Raw genomic sequence first — 22,159 nt, forward strand, 5'->3', positions numbered from 1 at the left:
TTTGTGAAGACAATTTTTATGAATTGTTGCTTAAACCGATTTCAGAGGGGAAAATTGAGGGTAAAATTTAATTTGGATAAAAAGCATTTTTTTAGCCCTTAAATTTCTAAGTTATGATACTTGGATACATGCGGACTGATAAAGGGAACGGTTTAGTTATGAGTAAAGCAGATTGTTTCAGCTATGCATGCAATGTTAAATGATGCTAATTGTTATAAAGTGGTTAACAAAGAGTTTAAGGAAGAGATGCATGTATATAGATCTCACCTTTCTTGATTTATTACATCAGAATTGCTTTACAGTTGAAATGTACAATTTTTGTATTGTTGAACAACTGGAGATGGGATTTTTATTTGGAATCCCCAAGATCCATAAAAATGAGAAAAGAACGTCTTTAAAACTGTTAATATTCCTTCATTATTAGATGGTGTTCTTAACCCAGTGGTTCAATACAGCAATTATTTTCTTAAAGATTCTTGGCTCTTTTTAGACCATATCCGTAAATATGTTTTTGAAGGTGGAGAGGTTTTGCTGCGTACTGTTGATGTGAACACACTCTGTACACCCATAGGTCAAGATGAAGGTATTGAGTTTGTGGATTTATTTTTAAAACAGTTCACACACCATTTGATTTTGGATCCTAAGACCATTTGCGTGTTATTAGATTTAGTTCTTAGCAGTAACTTCTTTGAGTTTGAGTCTACAATTTATCAACAAATGTCAGGGGTAGCTATGGGGGTCACGGTAGCCCCTTCTTTTGCGAACTTGGTGATGTGTTGGTGGCAAATTTATTTTTTATCTAATTTATCTTTATTTAGGTATGTTTCTTTCTATCGTAGATATATAGATTTATTTTTTATTTGGAAGGGTAGTAGTGATGACTTTGATATTTTTGTTGAACAAATGAATAATAGTGTAAGTTGGATAAAATTTGAGATTAGTAGTATAGGCACTACGGTCACTTTTTTGGACATTGAGCTTAGCTGTGATTTCACGAATAGGACTTTTATTAGTAATAGTTATAGAAAAAAGTTTTTTAACAGTAATTAGGTGCACTTTACTAGCTCCCATCTTACCTTTGAGATTTAACATTTTTAGGGGCCAGGTCATCTGATTGAGCCACATTATTAGCACCAATGATGATTTTCTCAAAGTAGTAGATATTTTGATCAACATGTTCAGCCAAAGAGGTTGTCCTGGAGTTAAATTAAGGGAAATTGCTAATGAAGTTATAAGTCAAACGGAAGTTAAATTTCCCCCATTCTTAAATCGGGGTTTATTCCAAGTGACTAGAGATGGGATTGGTAATCAAGATGATAGTAAATATTTAGCATTCCCCATTCATATGATTTTAGAAGGTGAAAAGCTTAAAAAGATTATTAAAAATAATTGGAAGGTGATTTTAGGTAATAAGGACTTAGGTGACGTATTAGATTTTAAGCCAACATTTATATATAAAAAGACTTAAAATTTAAAAAGTTTGTGGGAGCATGGTAGGAAATAAGTCAGTGTTCCTGGTAACAGTAAACCAGATACCTTTCCTTGTGGGAGATGTTAGAATATGTAGGTTTATTTATCCTGAAAATAAATTTCTCTTCAAGCATTGTAATTTTTTTGTTTGAACCCAAGGGTAGATACACTTGCAAAAGTATGGATCTAGTTTATCTTGCAGAATGTTGTTCTTGCTTTAATTTCTATGTAGGCAAAACGACCAGGGCTTTAGGGTGTCGTATGGGTGAACACCTCAGGGCCTTAAAAATATAAATTTAAACAATGCTTTAGCAAGGCACAGTGTGAGTTGTGAACACTTTCATAAGTTTTATTTTTTAGTTTTACAAGTTAAGAAAAGCTGCTTTGTGGACCAGTTTAATAACTGTTTAGAAATCAAATTAAAAGCGGTGGTACTGTACTCCAAACCAGAATTGAAAGTCAAAATGAGAAACTGAGAGCAAAATCCAAATATTAAGCCACGGTTTATTCAGACAACATTCCACGTAATAAATATACCACTCTATATGACACTCTATATTAAAACATAAACGCTATTGAACACACGCATTTTTGTCTGATTTAAATAGACGAAAACGCGTGTGTTCAATAGCGTTTATGTTTTAATATAGAGTGTCATTTAGAGTGGTATATTTATTACATGGAATGTTGTCTGAATAAACTTTGGCTTAATTGGATTTCGCTCTCCGTTTCTCATTTTGACTTTCAACTGTTTAGAAATGTTAGAACTAAAATGGCAGATCCTTTTAATAAGGGCAGATGTTCACCCTGGTTTAAATGAAACTTTTTCTATAAAGAGCCTATTAAAATATAAATATGTTTGACTATTTCATTAAGCATCTGTATTATAAATTTTGCTTTCTGATTTTCTTTATATAATATTACTAGAATGTGAATTTTTTTATTATACTTGGGTTAGCGTCACTTTTAATAAATCCCATTTTATTTGATTGAATTATGTCATCTAATTTGAATATTTAAAGTGTTATTTTGTAATGGTGTTTTATTTCTGATGAAGTTTTGGAAGTAAAAGGAACAAAAGTGCTAATTTGACTTGCAGTGTTTTCTACACAAGTTTTGCAGCTGAGAACTGTGTTTTTTTTATTCTTAGTTTTCAAAGTGTTTCTCTGGTTTTGAACTGGCACCACATCTGTGTGCCCTGTTCACTTACAGCATCACCTCAGGCTTTGTCTCTACGGAATGGTGCACTGCTACAGTCATTCCTCTACATAAAGGAGGAGCGACTACAGACCCTAGAAGTTATGACCCCATTAGCCTGACGAGTCTGATATGTAAGGCTATGGAGCGCATCATCATGGACATAATTAACAAGGATATAGGGAATCTCCAAGCTCTAGATCCCATGCAGATGTTCTTCATCTCACATTGCTGCAGTCCTTACACTTGGGTAGTCCGCTGTCCTCGGTCGGCCCGAATATCAAAGTATAAGGCTGACGTTGGTCAAGGCGCATTTGACTGACATCAGGACGTCAGGGTACAAATGCGCATGACCGACGTCATATCCTTAGTCTTTTTTGCCGCATGGTCCGATGCAGAAGCAGCATTGCAAGTGCCGGTTGGCGTTCTGAGATTTTTCGATTTCGAAGTTTCAGACCGAGTTCAAAGTTGGCTAAGTACCCCGTTGGGGAATATTTTAGTTTTTTCTTGCCTCAGTGATTTACCGGATGTCAGAAAAAGTCAATAATTGCATTTCTTGTGGGAAACAGATACCGCATAGAGATTATCATACATTGTGTATTCCTTGCTTAGGGCCTGAGCACGACGTTGTTGGCTGTCGCTCTTGTGCTAGATTTAATAAACGCACTATAAAGAGAAGGTTGGATTGTGCAAGGTTAGTCTTTGGGAAGCGGTGTAATTATAAAATGCTGTCGGATGCTCCGACGCCCGCTTCTTCGAAGAAGCGCAAGGACAAGGCAGTTAAGCCTAGGCTAGAAGAACCGTCTGCACCGGACGCCGGTTCTTTAGAGGTGTCGGTGGAGCCGGTGGCTCCGCCGGAGGTTTCTTTGTGTTCCCAGGGTGAGACCTTATTATTGCAAGATGTGGCCTCTCAGGAGGCAAGTCAGGCTGAGGGGCTTCTCAGGTTACTATACTCCCCTCCCTTCCTAGGGTGGCTAGGCCCTCTCCTTCTGTTTCAAAGGCTTCTCCCAGGGGCAGGCCAGGTTTGGCTTCAATTGGTGTTACCCCTAGCTCTTCAGGTACTGTGCCCAAGAAGCATATGCTTAAAATGGCAGAAGATTTGATTACTTTAATTAGGGGTTCTATGCCCCCTCCTGATAAGAGACCTAGGTTGGAGCCTGAGCTGGGGGGTTTTGAGCAGGCTTAGGGAATTTTTGTTTTTACCCCAGCATAGGCCTTTGGCTATACCTCCTGTTTTGGATGTAGTAGAAGATGTTTTTACAGAGGCTTCTCTTAATCCTGATTCTTTGCCTCCTGCTCCTGTTAAGCCGGATAGGTATTACAGGGTGCCTGAAGCTCATAAGTATTTTTTTTAAGAGTCCTAGGGCTGACCCAGAAACTGTTAGTCAGGGGCCTAAAGGGGTTAAGGCTTCTGTTGTTAAGAATCGGGTTCCTGCAGACAAAGAGGCTAGGGCCTTGGATAGATGGGGAAAGAAAGTTTATACTTCTTCCACTCTTGCTGTGAGGGCTTTGAATTGCCAGTTTCACATGTTGAAATACCAGAACTATCTCCTTTCACAATTAAAGTCTAAGGTTGATGCTCTGGCAGTAGGTATTGATTGTAAAGAGTTGCAAGATTTAGTGCATGTTTCTGAACAGGTGGGTAAGCATTCTTTGCAATGTGGTTTTGATGCTGTACAGGCCTCGTCTAGGGTGGCTGCCACTGGGTCAGTTCTTCGCAGGCACGCCTGGCTAAGGGATCAAAATTTGTCTGAACATGTTAAAACAAGGATTTTAGATGCTCCTTTACAATCTGATGTGTTGTTTGGTCCTCCTGTTGAGTCAGTTTTAAAGAAAATGGAAGACAAGGCTAAGTCTATGCAGACTGTTAAAGATTTTTTGCAGGTCCAGCCTCCAAAGTTTAGTAGAAATTGGCCTACTAAGGGGTGGACGTATCCTTCTTATGATTCCCAGTCTAGGGGTAGATCTAGACGTGGTAGGGGCAGAGCTCAGGGCTCTTTCAGGCCTAGAACAGGGAGTTCTCCTACACAGTCTTCGGGTGAGGGCAGGGGTCAGTCCTTTCGTAAACAGACCCAATGACCTACCTTTTCAGCTGCCAGAGCCTTCTCGCCTGGCAGCACCTTTGGGAGGAAGGTTGGCACTTTTCAAAGAAAATTGGAGTTTAATTACCCAAGACAGATGGGTATTGGATATCATACACCACGGTTACAGGTTTTATTTCCATACCTTGCCTCCTTTCAAAGGCATGCCAGACATTCCTCCTCAACAAAGAATAGAGGCTCACAAGCAAATTTCTCTGTTACTCCAAATAGGGGCCATACAGCCGGTCCCTCTGCCAGAAGTGGGCCTAGGATTTTATTCTCGCCTGTTCCTAGTACCAAAGAAGGGGAACACGTGGAGACCAATTTTGGATTTATCTACCCTCAACACTTATCTGGACATTCCCAAGTTCAAAATGTTGACGTTACAGCAGCTTTTACCTCTGCTGGGCAAATATCATTGGATGGTAACTTTGGATCTCAAGGAGGCTTACCTTCATGTTCCTATCAGACTAAGTTGCAGGAAGTATCTGCGTTTTCGAGCTGGGACTTCTCACTATCAGTTCTCTGCATTGCCCTTTGGCTTATCTACTGCCCAGAGTGTTCACGAAAGTTCTGGCTCCAGTGATAGCTTTCTTCAGGCTAAAAGGAATACAGATCTATCCTTATTTGGACGACTGCCTGATTCTGGCTCAAGGAAGGGAAGAGCTTCTTCATCATTTGGAATATGTGATAGCAGTGCTAAGATGCCTGGGGTATTCTGTGAACGAAATAAAGTCCAGTCTAGTACCCTCTCAGGACATGTGCTTTCTGGGTGTGAGACTGAATACAGCATCCCAGATGGCCTTTTTAACCCCGGACAAACAAAGGAGTCTATCCCTTTACTTCCATCAGCTATCTCTTCAGTCCGGGCTGACTGCAAGGACAGTCCTTCAAGCCTTAGGGTTCATGGCATCTTGTATTCTGGTGCTTCCCAATGCCAAACTGCATATGAGGAAGCTGCAATGGTATCTCAAAAATGTATGGACACAGCACTGCCAGGATCTAGACACTGTCATTCAAATAATACCTTGCATTCAAAAGGAATTTTTGTGGTGGGCTCAGGAATGTCACCTAAACAAGGGACTCTCTGTGACCCGGCCAGAGGCGAGTCAGATTTTAACGACAGATGCCTCAGACAAAGCTTGGGAGCTCATCTAAATGGAAAGTGGATACAAGACAAGTGGCCTGCCAGACTACAACATCTACATATCAACCTGAAGGAGATGTTAGCAGTCCAGTTTGCATTGATAGCTTTCAAGAATTTACTTCTTCCAGGGCAGGTGTTGATTCTAACAGACAACACAACTGTCATGTGGTACATCAACAAGCAAGGGGGAACTGATTCTTATCCTCTATGCAGGCAAGCAATGATTTTGTGGGAGACTGCTCTCAGTTTACAGCTCCATCTTCAGGCAAGGTTTCTGCCAGGAGCACAGAACTCCTTAGCAGATGTGTTGAGCAGACGATTATGGATCCCCACGAGTGGAAATTGGATCCTCATGTATTTCAGAAATTGACATTGTCATGGGGAACTCCAGACATAGATCTGTTCGCTTCTCCACTAAACCATCAGCTGCCAAAGTTTTGCACAAAATGGTTTCATCCCACAGCTTGGAAAGTGGATGCTCTTTCTTTCAATTGGAGCAATCTTCATGTGTATGCCTTTCCTCCTCTGCCTCTCCTCCCAAAGGTACTTCTAAAGGTCAGACAGGACAAGCCAAGGATGATTTTAATAGCTCCAGATTGGCCTCGACAGCACTGGTACCCATTACTGAGAAGTCTGGTACGGAAGCCTCCATGGCCTTTGCCTTCGATTCCACACCTGTTGTCACAGGAGGACAGCCATTTGCTGAATGTCAAACTTCACTCTCTTCACCTAACAGCCTGGCATATTCTGTTTTGAACCATAGAGGGTCTCAACTTCCACAACAAGTTTTGAATGTGATTTTGGAAGCTAGAAGGCCTAGTACAAGGAAAGTGTACGCAGATAAATGGAAGAGATTTTTATTTTGGAGTGCAGCAAAAGATTTTGATGTTTCTGAGCCTAATTTGAGTGTGGCTCTGCAATATCTTACTGAGTTACTGGACAAAGGTTTGTCTTTCTCTTCTATTAAGGTTCATGCTGCAGCAATTTCGGCTCACTATGATTGTGTCCCACCATTGTTTTCTCATCCTTTGTTCAAGCAATTTCTTAGAGGGGCAAAGAATATACGACCCCACGAAGAGCTCCTACTCCTGCTTGGGATCTCAATTTTGTGTTGGAGAAACTCACTCTACAACCTTTTGAGCCTGCAGCTACTGCTGAGTTGAAATATTTATCATGGAAGACTGCTTTTTTGTTGGCAATTACCTCTGCAAGAAGGGTTTCTGAATTGCAGGCCCTTATGGCGGTTGAGCCTTTCTTGATTTTCCATAAGGATAGGGTATCATTACGTACTAATCCTTCCTTTATGCCTAAGGTGGTTTCTAGTGTGGCTTTAAACCAAACTATTCATTTGCCTACTTTTTATGCAAATCCCCAGAATAAAGGGGAAAAGATTTTGCACACTTTAGATGTACACAGGCAGTTGTGTTATTATTTGGACAGAACTAAAGGGTTCAGGCAGTCTCAGCAGTTGTTTGTTTCTTTTGCTTTGAGTTCTCAGGGCAAGCCTGTGTCAAAACAAACTATTTCTAAGTGGATTGGGTTTTGCATTGCTTTCTGTTATTCCCATCATGGCAAGGAGGTTCCAGCTGGGATTAGGCCTCATTCCACTAGGGCTACTGCCACTTCAACAGCTTTTTTGGGGGGAGTGGCAACCAAGGATATTTTGGAGGCAGCTACTTGGAGTTCAGTGCATACTTTCTCTAGGCATTATCACCTGCCACTTTACTCTAAATCCAGGGCTGGTTTTGCCACTGCTGTTTTGCAGGGCATGTTGGCAGCTCCTGCTTCCTTGTAGTTAGCCATCCTCCCTTATCTCTGCTTTGGGATTCTACCCAAGTGTAAGGACTGCAGCAATATGAGATGAAGAACATAGTACAGTTTTGTACCTACCATAAATGTAGATGTTCGAAGATCCACATTGCTGCAGTCCAATTTACCCTACCTCCTTCCCTGTGCAGTTAGAGGTGGTTGTGTGGGTTGGGTTGTACATATTGTGTATATTGTATATATTGTACATATAGTTAGTGCAAGGGTGGTTGGTTGGTTGTTTGCTGTCTTTTGGTTTTGACCTTTATTTTTAGGGTCTTCTGACATCTGGGGCAAGAAAAGACTGAGGATATGACGTCGGTCATGCGCATTTGTACCCTGACGTCCTGATGTCAGTCAAATGCGCCTTGACCAACGTCAGCCTTATACTTTGATATTCGGACCGACCGAGGACAGCGGACTACCCAAGTGTAAGGACTGCAGCAATGTGGATCTTCGAACATCTACATTTATGGTAGGTACAAAACTGTACTTTTGGTTTTGTGAAAGGTAGCTCATGCCTGCTCAACCTGTTTGATTTCTTTGAGTCCGTCACCAGAGCTGTGGATGAGGGTAAGGCAGTTCATACAGCCTGCCTTGATCTGTCCAAGGCCTTTGATACCATTCCCCACTCAGGAATTATTGATAAATTCACCAAACTAGGCATCAATCCCTGTATCGTTAGGTGGGTTGCAGATTGGCTCACAGAACCCACAGTGTGAAAGTAGCGGACTCCAAGTCAGACTGCCGACCAGTCACAAGTAGAGTTCCACAGGGACCGGTCCTGGATCCTCTCCTGTTTTGCATCTACTTCTTAGAAGTCCAGGCCAACATGGAGGGACTCTGGCTGACCAAGTTTGCAGACTACTGCAAGCTGGGAGCCATTATTAACTCCCCAAGTGATGCAGACATCCTACTGAAAGGCTTTACTGAGACCATTGATTGGTATCTAAACCATGGCTTTAAGCTTAATGCCAAAAAATGCATAGTCCTCCCCTTTGGGAAAAACTCAGTTCCCACTAATTACCACATTGTTGGGAGCCCACTGAACACTGAAGGTGTTGTAAGAGATCTGGGGACACAGGTTGACACCAACCTCTCCTTCGATCACCACATTGCCACTGTGGTCAGAACGTCTTTCTGTGTGACATATCTCATTACCAAGGGTTTTGCATCCAGGAAGAAAGAGGTCATCATTTCTCTCTACTCTTCCCTCATTAGTCCAATCATAATACAATGCCCCATTTGGCATGTACCTTACTATACACCTGCAACAGATGGAGAGGCCACAGACGTACCTCACGAAGAGGATCCTAGGCCTTAAACACAAGTCCTACACAGACAGACTCCGAAAACTCCAGCTATTCTCTGTCTCATATCGTCTACTAAGAGGCAATCTCTGCTTGAATTACAAAGCCATGTCTGATCTAGCTCTGTTAGAAATGCCACATCTAAAGGAATCCCAATCCCTCCACACCACATGCTCCAGAGACCACAACCTCATTACCACAATCAACAGAAGATGCTGGAGGGTCAGGTTCATAACCCAGAGACTGCCCATGCTCAGGAATAGATTTCCCATACATGTCAAGCAGAGCACCTCACTTGCCCTCTTCAAGAGAAATCTTGATGAGTGGATGGGAAATAGAAAGTTCATCCCGAGGATCACTCCAGTGGCTCTGCTTGATATAGGCACTGGGAACTAATGTCAGGTGGCACTTCTGTGGGCTAGGCTTGTAAAACCTCCAGGACCATTAGCCCAGTACACAACTATGAACCTATGAGCATACAATGTTCTGTAGATTTTTTGTTTTCATTTTAAATCTACTACAATGGTTATCTTCCCATTTTTGCTAAAGTTACATCCAATATCTTTACTGTATTTCTACAGAATACAGCTATTCCAGCACATCTCTCATTTCTTGAATTCCAGATTCTTCCCTTCCCATAGTTTGTTTATAATTCATTTGTTAAAAAGTTTTTCTTCTAGTATAATTAAATCTACATCACATGTATTAACACCACTCCAGAGTTCCTATTCTGCTTACTATGTTCTTAATAATAATTATATTTACAGAAAGCCCTCTTACAATTTTTATTTTCCTTTTTTCTTAGATTCATGGTTTTGTACATTCATAGCTAATTACTAGGCTAGCATTCTTAATAGGCCATTCTAAGCTTAAGCAATTTCCTTTCCAAATGTGAGAATCTGTACCTTTTGACTGTGAGTCAAACACCTTAACCATTATACCAAGTCCCAATCTTTAGCTGTATATATTCTTTCATCCATTTTTTTTGTACTTACCCCTTTAAATTTTATTTTTCTTTTACGCTTTTACCAGTTGAATTCATTATTTTTCCATTTTCAACCAGTAAGCAGCAACTACCAAAACGCTGGCTGCTTATTCCCACAGAACAAAATTCAGCTGATAAAAATAACTGCAAAGCGTAAAAACAAGTGTGTTTAATAAGGTTAAGCGCTTTCACTCGCGACGCGAGCTTCTTCAGAACACCATTTTGACAATAACATTCCTTTAAATACTCAAATTGGCGCCAAAACAGCGTGAAACAAACAGGAAGTACATATATTAAAAATACAATATTTAAATACATATCTGTTAAAACTAGTAAAAGCATATGTAAGTGATTGTATGTAAAGTGTAAACTAATATACTACTCACAAAGTCATATGTCTAACAAAAGTGCTGGTTTTATTGAAATACTGTCATTAATCCTGGTGGTTAAAGCATCAGTGTATAACTGCCACCAAAGCTCTCTATAAGCCAAATAATTTTTTAAGTCACCTCCTCTGGGGTTCTTCTTGACAACTTCTAAGATAGAAAATTTAAATAAATGGTTGGCACCTGATTCAAGATATGCCTACAAAGGGCATTCCTGGTATCCTTTTCTTGATACAATACATATGTGTATATTCTTTGCCTTAGTTGCCGTTCAGTCTTTCGTATATAGTAGGAATGGCAACACTGGCAGACTGCAATATACACTAACATAGTTGTCCTGCAATTTCCTTACAAAAACAGTTCAGTTACCACGTTTTCCAAAATAATTCTACTATTTTCATAGATGAAACCACATTGGTTACAAGTGCCACATTCGATGTGTGGCTGACAACTGTTTCGGGAATTTTGCCTGTTCAAGAATACACTTTAAATTCCTCCCATTTTGTAGACAAAGTTAGGTTGTAATCCAACAATGTCTGCAATCGACTGAGTGGTAGTCAGTATATACCATTTTTGCATAAAATATTTTCAAAACATGACTGAATGGACCAAATTCAGTATACAGGCTCTACTGAACCTGTCCTGTCCTGGAGTGTGTTTAAGTTTAACTGCAGACTTATGTTTCGTCTATGCATGTGCTCTCTAATTGGGGTTGGGGATAAATGCTGTTAAACCCAATAAGGGGAATATTTCTTTCCCCACTCACTTATAACATAAAGCAGTGTCCTCTAATAATTTACTATTATATCCTCTGTCATAAAAAAGTAATTTAATAAAACTGACTTCCTTCACCATGTCAAAATAGTTAGAAGTCATCCTTATAGCTCTTATACATTGCCCTTAAAGATATTCTTCTTCAAGTTGCTAGGATGGTAACTTTTGTAATCCAAATATGAGTTAGTAAATGTTGATTTTCTGTAAACTGTAGATTTAAAACCCCCATTGTCAAGTGTGATATAGGTGTCTAAATAGGGCACTCCTGTACGGTTGTATGTAGATGTAAATTTCAGATAACTACTACTGTTGTTCAGGTATCCCATGAAAGACTCGAACATGTCACTGTCACCTGTCCATAGAATATATATATCATCCAGGTAACGTGAATAGTATGCAACATGTTTATAATATATGCTGTTAAACACATGTTGCTCCTCCCAATCAAGCATTACCAGATTCGCAAATATGGGGGCACAAGCTACCCCCATAGCTACTCCTCTGGTTTGCTTGAAAATCTCCCCTTCATAATATATGAAGTTGTTTTCTAGTGTAATACTCATAAGTTCCACTAGTAGTGAAATCCTGTCCCAACTCAACTCAGTGTGTTTTCTTAAACTGTTGCTAAAGGCTTCCAAACCATCTTCTAGAGGTATACAGCTGAACAGGTCTATTACATCTATAGAACAAAAAATTAAGTTTTCACTGGTGGTAGTAACTGGATAGTTTCTAAGGAATTCCCAAGAGTCCTTGACCATATGACCAATATTGTCATATATAAATTTAAGGGTGTGATCAATTACTGTCCCTATAGGGAAGGTCTTAGATTTGCTGCCCGATATTATTGGACGGAACGGGGGATTGAAATGGTCCTTATGGACCTTCGGAATGCCTACAATAGTGGCAAGTTTTGGAAATTCTACCACCATAAATTTGTATAGTTCTTCTGTAATTCTTTGTTGCAACAAATACTCCTCTAAATACATGTCAATTCTCCTATAAGCAATATTAAGCTCATTAACAGAGGAGACAGTATAGTTACCTGAGTCATGAAGGATGTTATAAATGTGTGCACTATAGGCACTATTATGAAGGGGAGATTTTCAAGCAAACCAGAGGAGTAGCTATGGGGGTAGCTTGTGCCCCCATATTTGCGAATCTGGTAATGCTTGATTGGGAGGAGCAACATGTGTTTAACAGCATATATTATAAACATGTTGCATACTATTCACGTTACCTGGATGATATATACATTCTATGGACAGGTGACAGTGACATGTTCGAGTCTTTCATGGGATACCTGAACAACAGTAGTAGTTATCTGAAATTTACATCTACATACAACCGTACAGGAGTGCCCTATTTAGACACCTATATCACACTTGACAATGGGGGTTTTAAATCTACAGTTTACAGAAAATCAACATTTACTAACTCATATTTGGATTACAAAAGTTACCATCCTAGCAACTTGAAGAAGAATATCTTTAAAGGGCAATGTATAAGAGCTATAAGGATGACTTCTAACTATTTTGACATGGTGAAGGAAGTCAGTTTTATTAAATTACTTTTTTATGACAGAGGATATAATAGTAAATTATTAGAGGACACTGCTTCTTATGTTATAAGTGAGTGGGGAAAGAAATATTCCCCCTTATTGGGGTTTAACAGCATTTATCCCCCAACCCCCGAATTAGAGAGCACATGCATAGGAGGGAAACATAAGTCTGCAGTTAAACTTAAACACACTCCAGGACAGGACAGGTTCAGTAGAGCCTGTATACTGGAATTTGGTCCATTCAGTCATGTTTTGAAAAATATTTTATGCAAAAATTGGTATATACTGACTACCACTCAGTCGATTGCAGACATTGTTGGATTACAACCTAACTTTGTCTACAAAATGGGGAGGAATTTAAAGTGTATTCTTGAACAGGCAAAATTCCCGAAACAGTTGTCAGCCACACATACATCGAAATGTGGCACTTGTAACCAATGTGGTTTCATCTATGAAAATAGTAGAATTATTTTGGAAAACGTAGGTCGAACTGAACTGTTTTTTTGTAAGGGAAATTGCAGGACAACTATGTTAGTGTATATTGCAGTCTGCCAGTGTTGCCATTCCTACTATATAGGAAAGACTGAACGGCAACTAAGGCAAAGAATATACACACATATGTATTGTATCAAGAAAAAGGATACCAGGAATGCCCTTTGTAGGCATATCTTGGAATCAGGTGCCAACCATTTATTTAAATTTTCTATCTTAGAAGTTGTCAAGAAGAACCCCAGAGGAGGTGACTTAAAAAATTATTTGGCTTATAGAGAGCTTTGGTGGCAGTTATACACTGATGCTTTAACCCCACCAGGGATTAATGACAGTATTTCAATAAAACCAGCACTTTTGTTAGACATATGACTTTGTGAGTAGTATATTAGTTTACACTTTACATACAATCACTTACATATGTTTTTACTAGTTTTAACAGATATGTATTTAAATATTGTATTTTTAATATATGTACTTCCTGTTTGTTTCGCGCTGTTTTGGCGCCAATTTGAGTATTTAAAGGAATGTTATTGTCAAAATGGTGTTCTGAAGAAGCTCGCGTCGCGAGTGAAAGCGCTTAACCTTATTAAACACACTTGTTTTTACGCTTTGCAGTTATTTTTATCAGCTGAATTTTGTTCTGTGGGAATAAGCAGCCAGCGTTTTGGTAGTTGCTGCTTACTGGTTGAAGATTTTGTGGCTCCATTTCGCTATTTTCAGTTGTGATTTTTCCATTTTACTTGCCTCCCAGTTTGTTGCCTTCATCATTTATTTCAAAACCCTCTGTATCCTCTCTTTTTTTTTCTCATCCAGTTTTTCTTTCTACTTCTAAATTTTTTGTTCATTTTTTTCTTCTTCCTTACTGTTTATTTTTGCAATCCATCCATAAATGTCCAGGATTTTAATTCACGTTTTTTTTTTTGTATCATGTCCCATTTCCTCACAGATGTATCCTTTTCTTTTGTCACAGTTGCTTATCAGATGTCCTTTTCCACACACACACAGAATGTTTTGGGTTGTCCCCAGTATTTTACAACACACCATATTCCCCTCTACATTTATCATGCTTGGTATGTGTATAATTTTTACTCTTTCTATTTTTAACACAATATTACAGTCCCAGCCACCAATCCGTCAGCCCCTTTTGTCATAAACTTTTCCAGTGTCCAGTACTGCTTTTAAAGTTTTCAAATGTTTTTGTAGTCTTTCTACCTCTGTTTGAAATTGTACACTAATCTTATTTTGTTTCCCTGTTAAATGCTTTTATCCCATAAAGATTCCATGGGTGAGTCTTTTTTTCATATTCTCCAATAAAAGTTTTCATTGAAAAAAGTCTCAAATATAATGTCACAAAATGTCTCTTTGTTAATAAGAGTAAATGCTGTTATCCCATGTGCTTTTACACCCAAAGGAGCTATTAAATTGTCCCACACTTCATACCTGTCCATTTCTTTGTCATTACTTTGAATCCTTGCCACGTACTTCCTTTTTTCATTTTCTTCTGCCTTCTTTTATGCTACTCCCACTTTTTCCTTCTTTTACTTTCTCTGCATATATTTTCTTTTCCATCTCACCATGGTTCTTCAGGATTGTCTCTGCAATCCTACTTTTGTATTTTCTCTGTAATGTCTCCACAGGAAGCATCTCCTTCATTTTCTAGCTCACTTTGTACTGCTATTTCTTTAAGTCATCCTGCAACCCCTCCCGAATGGAGGGCTGTAATTTCGCATCCGTCATTTGCTGAGTCATCTCTATCAAACAGGTTTCGTTGAAACAATTCCTCAGAATCCTGCACACATTCTCTGAACTCGATATTTGCTTTCTCCTTCATTTCTTTCACTACTGCATCACCTGTCTGTCTGCCTCCCTGTTTCTCCAGGCCACCTCTGCACCTGAAACAAAAACAGGAAGTGCTCCTTCAAAATGGTTTGCACTCACAACAATGACGAGTAGAGGAAGTTCCTTGATAACTTGCTCAGATTTTTCCTAGTAATATAAGCACCACCCCGGGTCTTCCCTGAAAAGAGGCTAGGCTAATGGAACTAACACAGTCAATAAGGGATGGATAAATGAAATAAATTTTTACCAACCAAGGAGAATGCGGTCTGCACTGCTTGAATGTGCACGTATTCTTGACTGTTTTGCTTTTATCTCTGACTTAATTGCAGTGTACTGGATTGTTTGTCTTAACTATATCTATGACTTTCATTTAAAAAATGTTGAGCGAAATTGGTGAGTTCTGGGTTTGAAATAGGGAGATGTTCATCGTGCATACAGCTGCAGTCATTACAGATGGGTTATCCTGCCGTCAGGCGGGTCCTCGGTCGGCCGAATTCCAAAGTCTAGGTCCGGCGTTGGTTGTTGTCGCTTCCCTGACGTCAGTGCGGCAGGGGTATAAAAGAGGCAGCCAACGCCATTTTCTTCAGTCTTTCTTGCCGTGCGGTGCCCGAAGCAGAAGCAGTTCACAAGTGCCGGTCGGCCAGCTCCTGAGATTTACGAAAGTATTTCAGCCGAAGTCTTCTTTAAAGCTAAGTACCCCGTTGGGGAAACTTTTCTTGCCTCAGACCGATGTCAGACAAAGTTAATAATTGCATTTCTTGTGGGAAGCAAATACCACATAAGGATTTCCACTCTTTCTGTATACCTTGCTTAGGCCCAGACCACAACGTCTCGGCCTGCTGTTTTTGTGCTAGGTTCAACAAGCGCACTATTAAGCGCCGGGCAGAGTTCGCCCTTCACTATTTTGGCAAAAAATTTAATTATATCGTCGTCGGATACTCCACCAGTTTTAAGCAAAAGACGCAAAGATAAGGACCGACATCCGAGGTCCGTACCGATACCACGCTTAGGCCGACTACCGGTTCTCCGGTTCTCAGCGAGGCGCCTACGCAGCCCCTGAATACTGATGAAACTATTTTACCAGTGACTTCAGTACCCGAGGTCGCAGGCTCTTCGGTCTCCATTCCTACTGCAGATACCGACGCCACTCTTGGCGGGGAAACTCAAAATTTAGTCAGACCTGCCATTTCTGAAGGCGTCTTCAGGCCTTCCACATTCTCTATTAAATCCTTCACTAAATCTAAAGCAGCCATGAAAACTAAAAAACAGGGTCCTCAGACCTCCTCTCAAGGCCCCATGCCTAAAAAGCAGATGCTTAAAATAGCTGAGGATTTGATAACTCTCACCAGGGGTTCTCAACCCCCCTCTGACAAAAGACCCAGATTGGAGGAAGACTACCCTTCCTCAGACCAGGCTTCTTTTACCTCAGAACATTCTGAGGACCAGGATTTTGCCTATTCCCCTTTCGAAGACTCTGATGCTGAGGAGTCTATTCCCTCGGTCTCTCCCCCTGAGGACTACTCTTTTGGGGAAACCCTGCATACATTGAGGGAACACTTTCACTGGGAAGGCCAAGATTACTCAGATTCCAAGAAAAGGCTCAGGGAATTTCTGCTGCTCCCCTAGCATAGGCCCCTGGCTATCCCTCCTGTTTTAGATATTTTGGATGATGTGTACGCAGAAGCCAGCCTTAATCCATAATGTTAAGTTGTCTATCTCGCCTTCATTCTTGCTGGATGGGTTCGGAGCCGACCTCGGCTCCGACTCGGCCACTCTAAAAGCTCGAGGGTTGGTTCCACCGGCTCGAGGCTCCCCTTATATCCCACAATGCTAGGCGTGAGTTACCTCAGATCTCGTTTGCCGCTACAGCTATCGAGACGTGTTGCTTCACCGGCTTCAGGTTAGTGTAGGAACTAGTTTTAAAAAGTTGAGTTTAAACCCTTTAATTTAGTTTTTCCATACAGTTTCCCCTTACCTTTAAGGTCTATTATCCCTTTATTCTAGTTTTTCTTAATTTTTTACCTAAGAACTTATAGTTCTTCCCTTAGGCCTTCGGGCCCTCCCATTCCCTTGGAGTGTGTGTGTTTTTTGTAGGGAATTTATACATTAAACAACTAAATTCTTAGTTTAATTTCTATTTTTAGTTTTTTAAGAGTAATCGGTGTGCTTGTGTGTGTGTGTGTGGTTACACTTTTTCCTTGTTATGTCCAAGGAATCTAAGGTCTCAGGCTTCAAGAAGTGTGACTCGTGCTGTCAGAAAATGTCTCTGACAGACTGTCACACTTCTTGTGTGTACTGCCTGGGACCTTTACACCTGCAGGACTCTTGTGCTGTTTGCCATGGCTTCAGCCCCAGAGTCCTGCAGGAAAGAAAAAATAAACTTATTTTAAGAGGTTTACTTAAGCCTGAGGGTTCCCTTTCTGTTCCTTCGGGAAAACCCTCCAAGGCTTCTAGGTCTTCGGGTCCAGCAGCTGAGCCGAGGCCTCAACTTCAAACCTCCGTCTACATCGGTTCCGACTGGAGCCGATATGTCTCAGACTGTAGTTTCTGTGGTTTCTCGGCTCGGCTGGAGCCGAGGTATTGGAAATTCCTTTGTCGGTTCCGACTAGACCTTCGGAACCGACATCTAGAAAGAGGTCCAGGTCACCGTCCCTTGGCTCCGCTCATTCGGCTCCAGCATCTCCCTTGCTGTCTGAACGGAGCCATAGATCTCACTCCTCTAGGTCATCGAGGCTTTCGGACCATGACCTTCAGAGGGTAGTGAGTCGACTTCTTAAGTCCGAGGCACTGGCCCAAATGCTTCGGAGCCCGACTCATCAGTCGATGCCTGACCCTGTTCCCCATTATATTCCTCCTCCGACTCCGTTGAGCTCGGAGCCGAGGCGTTTTGGAACCGAGACTGTGGTAGCGTCGGAGCCGATACAGATGTCTTCGGCTCCATCGCCGGCTCGATTTCTTCCTTAGAAGAATCTCAGCCGGACTTCCGCCGGCTCGAGGGGTGAGTGGCATCGGACCCTTGTCCGACCCCGCCTCCCTCTCGGAGCTTCGCGCTGGTGAGTTCGGCTCGACATCGCCTCGGAGCCATCACTGTTGGTGCCGAGGGAGGTTTTAGCTCGGAGCGGGACCTCTGGCTCTGCCTGACAGGGTTGCTCGAGGTCATGCGGAGTGTGTTGGAACCTGGTTCAACTCCACAGTCGGCTCCGCCGCCTCCCTCTTCGGTGCCTCAGGTCAAGTCGACTCACTCCCTCATCCCAGACCGCAGAGAGCCAGCTCCTCAGGAATCCCCTGTGGGGATCTCATCCTCTTCCGAGGCCTCTCCTGATTTGGCAGAAGAGCCCCCTCGGAAGAGAAAGTGTAAGAGGAAACACATAGACTCACCTGAGTCCGTCACCTCTGACACAGATTTAGAGGATTCCGAGGGTTCCCTGCTCCCCTTCTGAAGATGTCTCCTTTGCGGACATCCTAGAGATCCTGAAACAGAGGGGGAATTTGCCAGCCCTTAACCCTTCGGAGGATGAATCTGTGTATCTTGAGGCGTTTGGCTCTCGCCCTTCCACCTCCTGGGTGTCCCACCCCTTTGATCCCCTCATGCAGGTGGTTGCAAAGAAGGCCTGGACGGCTCCTGATTCAGTGGACCCTACCCCCAGGAGACCTTCCAAATTTATAACAGCACCAACTGACAAGCAATTTCTCACAAAAGGTGTTTCTGTGGATGCTATGGTGGTAGCTGCTGCCACCAAGAAGGAACTAGCTGATCCTTCAGTGCCTGTTCATCCCCCTAATAAAGAATCTAGGTCTATGGACAGGTACGGGAAGCGGATGTTCTCGTCAGCGACCTTTGCTATGCGTTCGCTGAATTACCTATGCCATTTTACTCGTCTTCAAAGGGACTTGATCAAAGAAGCGAGTGACATGTTGAAGGATCCTACTACTGCGGGTTTTCAGGACAAGATGAACACTCAGCTGGCTACCCTGAACTCCATAGCTAACTACTCCATGCGCCTCCTCTCTTATGCGGCTGATGGAGCGAGCAGGGCCGCAGGGACAGGTGTGGCCTTACGCAGGCATGCCTGGATGCGGCTATGCAACTTTGCGGACCCCTTTAAAACGTCTTTCACTAATTCCCCGTTTGATGGATCATCTCTTTTTGGTCCTCAAGTGAAAGAAACCTTGACTAGGTGCGAGACAGATGGCAAGATTCTTTCTGCCGTCGGAGTCCGTTTCTCCACTCCTTCTAGGCCTTACCCCAAAGGCCAGAAAAGTGGAAAAATGTGGTTCCGTAAACAATCTCAAGGGACTTCGCCTGACGCACAGAGTCGATTCCCCGCCAGAGGCAGAGGGGGGAACAACAATGGTAGACGTCGCCCTAGAGGCAGGGGGGGGTCCGCAGAACCAGGGCAATCGAGAAGCCTTCTCAGATAAGCCCTTTCCTCATCCCTGAGGTGTTGCCCGACTGCCCACCTTCGGAGGCAGTCGGGGGAAGATTGTCACTGTACCCAGAAGCCTGGCTATCCCTGACTCAAATCAAATGGGTACAGTCCTTCATTTCCGAAGGCTATTCCATTCCCTTCGTTCGCATTCCAAACCAATCAAAAAAATCCCTTCCAGATGTTCCACCCGCTCAAAGGGATCTTGCAGCTTTGGAAATTTCAAAGCTGCTTGCAAAAAGAGCAATACAGCCAGTTCCAGCAGACCAGCAAGGATCCGGAATCTACTCCAGGTTCTTTTTAGTTCCAAAGAAAACAGGGGACTGGAGACCAATTTTGGATCTCAGTATCTTGAACAAGTCAGTCAAGAAAACAAGATTTCGGATGGTCACGCTGCAGTCCATCCTTCCCCTATTGGGAAAGGGAAACTGGATGTGCTCTATAGACCTTCAGGATGCGACTATCACATAAAATGAACAGACGCCTCCAGAAGATTCCTCCGCTTCAGGCTGGGAACCAGTCATTTTCAATTCAGGGCCCTGCCCTTTGGTCTCACCACTGCCCCGGTGTTTACCAAATGCATGGCAGTGGTAGCTTCTCACCTGAGACGCCAAGGATTCCAGGTGTTTCCATATTTGGACGACTGGCTCCTCACAGCTCCCACCGAGCATCTTCTTCTATTGGCCAGGGACTACACCTTTCGCATTTGTCAAAATTTAGGCATTTCAATAAATTGCGAAAGTCTGTTTTGTCGCCTTGTCGCATATTACCTTCATAGGCGCAAATCTAGACAGTCAACATGTTCAAGTAGACTAACAGATCAGAGAATAACAGACATACACAAACTGGTCTCGCTCCTCTTCAGCTGCAACAGAATCAAAGCCAGGTTAGTTCTGAAAGTGTTGGGGATTATGGCGGCTGCTATACCTCTGCTTCCATTAGCCAGATTCCACATGAGAATCCTTCAATGGATGCTCTTCACGCAATGGTCATACCAGCAACTTCCGATGTCCCACACCATCATGATTACGCAAACATGCAAAAATCATCTTCTGTGGTGGATGTCTTCCCCTCAGCTCTTGTTGGGAAGACCCTTTGTCCCTTCCCCTCCGGTTGCTACTCTGACAACGGACGCCTCCCTGATCGGGTGGTGGTGGGGCATTATCAGGGCAGAACTGTCCAGGGCACATGGCAACCAGACGAATGCCACTTGCACATAAATGTTCTAGAGATGAGAGCAGTGCTTTTAGCGTTGCAAGCCCTTCAAGACTCTCTTCCCTTGGGAACGATAGCAATCCAGACGGACAATATGTCTGTAGTGTGGTATATCAACAAACAAGGCGGAACCAGGTCCTACCCCCTGTGTCGAGAAGCACTCAGACTATGGCAATGGGCGATTTCTTCTCAGCGGTTTCTGATAGCAACACACATCCCCGGGAAGTCCAATCAAATCGCGGACAAATTGAGCAGAGCTATCCTCCTGCCTCACGAGTGGTCTCTGAAAGACTCTGTTGTGAGAGAAATTTTTCTCAAGTGGGGTCAGCCTTGCTGCGACCTTTTTGCTACTCCCCAAAACAGCAAGTGCAGAGATTATTTCACCCTATTCCCTTTACCAGGCCAACCCAGCAGAGACGCTCTAGTCCAAGTTTGGCCCCGGGGACTTCTGTATGCATTTCCACCCTTCCCACTAATCTCTCAAGTGATGCAGAAAGCTATCGCTCAGAAGGCCTCGTTGATCCTCATTGCTCCTTACTGGCCTCGACAGGTTTGGTTCCCCTTTCTTCATCATTTTCTGTTGGAGCGACCTTGGCATCTGGACCTAGTTCCAGATCTTTTGATCTTTCAGTCGGGTCAGTTTCATCGCTCCCTTCCCTCTCTGAACCTCACTGCTTGGTTCCTCCAGTTCCAACCTTAGCCAGGCTTCCTCAAATATCACACTCTGTCCGAGATATTTTGATAGCTTCCCATAAATCTTCCACTCGAAAGATTTATTTGAGTAAGTGGAAATGTTTCGCCTATTGGGCTCAAGGAAGGGACATAGATCCTTTCACTGCTTCCATCCAAATGGTCCTTGATTTTCTAGCTGAACTCTTCCATGCAGGTTCATCTCCATCTACTCTTAAAGTTCAATTGGCAGCTATTTCTAACTTTCATGTGGGCATTTCAGAGTCTGCCATAATGTCCCACAAGCTTTGCAAAGCATTTTTGAAGGGAGTTTTTCTTCTCAGACCTCCTATAAGAAATCCTCCTCCTCCTTGGGACCTAAATTTAGTTCATAGTTCTTTGATTCTTTCCCCTTTCGAACCTGCAGCCTCCTGTTCTTTAAAATTGCTGTCATGGAAGACACTCTTTCTGGTAGCTATTACTTCAGCTAGAAGAGTTTCGGAACTTCATGCACTCAGCTGTCGACCTCCTTATCTGTTGTTCCATAAGGACAGAGTATCTTTACGAACCAACCCATCCTTTTTACCTAAGATAGCCTCGGCGTCTAACCTAAATCAAAGCATTGACCTTCCTGTGTTTTTTCCAGAATATTCTAACAGGTCTGAACAGAAATTGCATTGGCTAGATGTTCATCGTCAGTTAAGGTACTATTTGGATAGAACCAAACAATTCAGAAAATCTGACCAGCTGTTTGTCTCTTATGCAGAAGGCAGAAAGGGACTTTCAGTTTCAAAGGTATCATT

General features: G+C 42.3%; 1 protein-coding gene across 5 annotated transcripts in view; it reads left to right on the plus strand.

Annotated features, from left to right (window-relative positions):
- Nucleotides 1–22,159, plus strand: part of QRICH1 (glutamine rich 1) — a 1,772,469-nt gene that overhangs the window by 278,337 nt on the left and 1,471,973 nt on the right. The gene's annotated exons all lie outside the window — the stretch shown is intronic.

The sequence above is a fragment of the Protopterus annectens genome, chromosome 7.part1 (assembly GCF_019279795.1).
Source record: "Protopterus annectens isolate FY-2018-M chromosome 7.part1, PAN1.0, whole genome shotgun sequence".
NCBI lineage: Eukaryota > Metazoa > Chordata > Ceratodontiformes > Protopteridae > Protopterus > Protopterus annectens.